At 34.1% G+C, this 4,501-nt stretch overlaps 1 long non-coding RNA gene across 2 annotated transcripts; it reads right to left on the bottom strand.

Annotated features, from left to right (window-relative positions):
• Positions 1-443: 443 nt before the first annotated feature.
• On the bottom strand, positions 444-4,119 carry LOC107759886 (uncharacterized). Of its 2 annotated transcripts, none has more exons than XR_001642284.2 (4): positions 3,891-4,119; positions 1,105-3,153; positions 943-1,014; positions 444-842 (listed from the first exon to the last, which is right to left on the bottom strand). It is a non-coding gene; the product is annotated as an uncharacterized LOC107759886 (long non-coding RNA). The 2 variants fall into 2 exon arrangements; XR_001642285.2 differs by having other exon boundaries at positions 1,105-1,980; positions 3,891-4,114.
• Positions 4,120-4,501: the final 382 nt, after the last annotated feature.

Genomic DNA, 4,501 nt, shown 5'->3' with positions numbered 1-4,501 from the left:
AGGGAATAGCAGAAAAATCTAAGTTAGTTGTTCCAAAATACAGAAATGCACCACACTACCACCTCTCTTCACAAGTAAACTAGCAATCCAGTTGAGAAATTAATACAATCTAAAAATCACCATTCCTATTTATCCAAAAGAACAATCAGAATGTCAAACAAATGCAGAGTCACTAGTGAAAGAGATGGTGAAACTGAATCAGTTCCAATAGTCATCACAGTAAAGCAAATTTTAGAAGTACCGAAACAAGTATTATCAATTACACACTGCCAACTGCCAAGAACCTATTATCATATTGCAATTTGCAATCCAATTATCATTGGCTCATCTCTACCAGAATTAGGACAATGGCAGAATTACGACTTACGTTTCAATACCCACCCACTGGAAAGTGGAAATACCTGAACAACCAACATTCTTCGAAAAAAGGCCATCCACAAACATTTAAGTCTATAACATAAACACAACATTAAAGACAATAGCATAAACAAAGAGGGCATCAGACTCTAACAGCAGACCCTAAGTCTCTAACACAATAGTAGCAGAATTAAACAAACTTCAACAGAAAAACAGAGAGGCCATCCCTCAATTCAAGTTTACACTAATAGTCTCGAATCAACTTAGTCTTAATTCTTGAATACAGATTCCAGGAAGACGCTCAAGACAAAGCGTAATATGATTCCTTAAGCCAAATGTTCCATCCCTCTTTGGATGAACATTATAGACTCGATCAAAATGCTTGCACTCTACTTTGCGAACTTCTCTGTTATCTTCTTTCACCTCAAAGTGTTCCCAAATATGAGAGCGTACTTTAGAAGCACGGGGCATGATTGTAGTTGAACCTAAAAAAAATATAAATCATAAGTTAGAATATTATTTTTTGATGATAATAAAATAAAACTAAAAAAGTATATCACCAAACGAATAGAGTATTAAAATTACCACTCATTTCGCAAGTTGCAACTATACATCAAAGTTCAAACAATGCTAGTAGGGCTTCCATTATTTCCATATCTAAAGATAATTCGATCAAATATGTCATACAAATAAACAAGTATTATATATTTTTTTGAACTAAACTACACACAAAATATTAAAGCTTACCAAGCTCGAGTTCCTCAAGATACTTCAAGTCTTCTTCAACACTTATAGGATTCTTCTCTTCTCTAAGCCAATATTGAACACAAACAAGAGCTTGCACACATTTAGGAGTCAATAAATTCCTAAATGAATCAAGAATACGACTACCAATGCTAAACACATATTCCGATGCCACACTAGAAATTTGAATGACCAACGCATCATGAGCCAACTCCGAAAGAATAGGAATCTAGGAGCATGTGTTTTTCACCAACTTAAGATATCAAATTCTTCTCTAAAAGGCTCTTGTTCTTCACTAATGTATTTATCCAACTCCGATTTAGTACCCTCACTTCCATTGTCTTGCTTTTGTTTCTTCAAGTGAAGCTTCGTCCTTATTAATGATGCAGTTATAACACTCCCACTAGATGTATTAGATGAAGTAGAACTAGATGGAGAATGAGAAAGATCCAGTTGAATACATTTTTAGATACTTTCCAAACAAAGAATTCATATAAGCATGCACCTCACCATTTATTTTCTTCCCCTTTTACTCCCCAAAAAGGTCTTCAAGTGTTCCCTTTACATATTCAAATTTGTTACATGGATCCAAGACGGAAGCAATAAAAATTATTTTATTCATCTTTTCAGGCTCACCCCAATACTTCTTAAACTTTTCTTGCATTTGCTCAACCATTTTTCTCAAATGCTCATCCTCACTAACTAAACACATTTTTAAATGACAATAAAGTTCAGATACATCCCCAAAGTGAGAATTACAAGAGACATAATGTGAACCTGAAACTTTTTTAGTTAGCTTGTGAAATCTTGCAAGAAACTCTATCACATTCCTCACATTCACCCAATCATCAGAATCAAGAGGACCTGCACTACTACCATCTTCACAAAGATGATAACATTGATAAGCAGAAAATCCATCATCAAAAAGATGAAACTTGTCAAAGGCCTTTTCAAAGTTTTGTGCCATATCCAATATCAAATAGGTGGAATTCCACCTAGTAGTAACATCCAAACATAATGTTTTGGTACTTTCTACCTTTACATGTGCACAACACTGTCTAAACTTTAAGGTCCTTGCAAGTGAAGATCTCACATACCTCACAATATTTCTAACACGTGTGACAGAAGCATCAAGTTCTTTCAAACCATCTTGCACAATTAGATTTAGTATATGAGACATGCATATCACATGAAGATGTTTACCACTCATCATATTAGTTTTTCACACATCTAACTATTTAGACAATTCTTTGACTATGACATCATTTGAAGAAGCATTGTCCACGGTAATAGTGAATACCTTGTCTAATTTCCATTCAAGCAAATAATTAGAAATAGATTTAGCCATCTCTTCACCCTTATGACTAGTGATAGGGCAAAAATATAGTATTCTTTTATGCAACTTTCAATCCCTATCAATGAAGTGGGCTGTCAAACACATATAATTTATTCTTTGTAATGAAGTCCATGTGTCTGTTGTAAGGCAAATTTTTGGTTGTGCTTCTCTAAAAGACCTTCTTAGATTTTGCTTCAATTCACCGTAAACTTCATAACAATCCCTTGTTATTGTTCTACGAGAAGGAAGACGAAATAGTGGTTGAATTTTTCTCATAAACTTCATAAAGCCTTCATTTTCTACAAAGCTAAATGGTAGTTAATCAATAACTATCATCTCAATTAAGGCCCTCCTAACCACTTCTTGATCAAATTTACAAAGTGATCCTCCATTATTTTGGCAAGATTGAAAATTTATTTTTGTTTGACTTTTATCTTTATCAATGTTAAGTGGGTATTCTTTGTATCTAGTCAAATGAGTCTTCAATCATGTTGTTCCATTCCTAGATGAATTAGCAACATAAACTTGCTTACAATATCTACACCTTGCTTTACCAACCCCATTTACCTCAAATTTATCAAAATAATTCCAAACGTCGGATCTAGGTTGCATGACTTTCCTTTTCTTAGAATCTTGAGTATTAATAGTATTGGTGTTGCTATCTTTAATAATAGGTAAACTTTCACTTGAACCAGCATCACTTACTCTACTTTCATCTGCCATCCATACAAAATTAAAACAAATATAAACACAAATTAAGAACTTTCCATTATTTTGTCAAGCAACTTATCAATATGGAGAAAATTTCTTGTCTAAGAACTTTTCTTCTGTTAATCTTTGTTTGCTACCTCTATTTTTGGTTAATTCTGGATATTTCTTGTCTATTTCATACTCTCTTTACCTCTAGTCCTCATTTAACTTTCAGTTAAAGGCACTCTTCATTTTACATATTCTTCTATTCAAAAAAAGCAAGTAGGGTTTTAAACCCTAAACTGATCTTTTTCCTTTAGTCAGCATTAGGGGATATAAGAAAGTAACAGATAACCAATGTTTGATCTAGGATTCAGACCATATTGAAAGGACAAACACTTAGCAACTATGGTTATTTGCTAATCAATTCGTAATGAAACTCCAAGCTTATCATCAATAGCTAACAAATGATTAATAGCTAACAAATGATATCCAGAAACTCCAAGCTTATCACCAATAACTTACAAATGATTTCCGAATTGGACATTTTAGTCTGTTATTTGCTAATCAATTCATAATGAAAGCTGGTTTCTTGAAAGATCTAATTAATTTTTTTGATAACCCAACTAACTTCCAACTAATGTACCAGCAAGAGCACTTGAAGACATGTATAAATATAAAAAGTTATATGCCTAAAAGTTCCAGAACAAATTAGTGCAAAAAAAATGAAGATTGAAGAATGAAAAATTTAAAAGTTATGAACCGTTGAAGTCTTGATTTGAAGAGTTGACAGCCGATCTCAGTTGTCACATGCCACAACTGATCTGGTGATCTCACAGGCGACAACGGACAGCCGACCTCAGTTCTCACTTCTCTGAGTTTCTCAACAAGGAGTTGTTAGGTTTCTCAGTAAGGAACTAAGGAGTAAGGATGTTAGGGTAAACTAGGGTCTGGGGGTAAGACAAGAGGGTAAGAAAGTGAAAGACTTTTGGGTTATTGGGTTATTCATTATTAGGTTGGGTCTTATTGGGTTGGGCTCCAACACTAAAAATAAACATTTTGGATTTTAGGTCGGTACTTGGGCTGGGGTGCTGGGTAGTCTACTCCTACATCATTTTTAAAAATTCGGTATACCGAATTGTCAAGATCCTAATACCGAGGACCGTACCGAAATATCAAAAATTTAGTACTGAATTGAACCGAAATACCGAAAAAATAGAAACCAAAATACCAAATTAATTCGGTTCCGTTCGGAATTCGGTATTTCGGATTTTATGCCCACCCCTAGCTCCAGATGAGAAGTGGGTAAAAGCCATAAAGCAGGAAATTAATGCATTGGAAGACAACCATACTTGGGAGGCTGTTGATCTCCTA

The sequence above is a fragment of the Nicotiana tabacum genome, chromosome 20, assembly GCF_000715075.1.
Source record: "Nicotiana tabacum cultivar K326 chromosome 20, ASM71507v2, whole genome shotgun sequence".
NCBI classification, from domain to species: Eukaryota; Viridiplantae; Streptophyta; class Magnoliopsida; order Solanales; family Solanaceae; genus Nicotiana; species Nicotiana tabacum.
The sequence above is the reverse complement of the archived record's forward strand: the minus strand, read 5'-3'. Positions and strand labels throughout refer to the sequence as shown.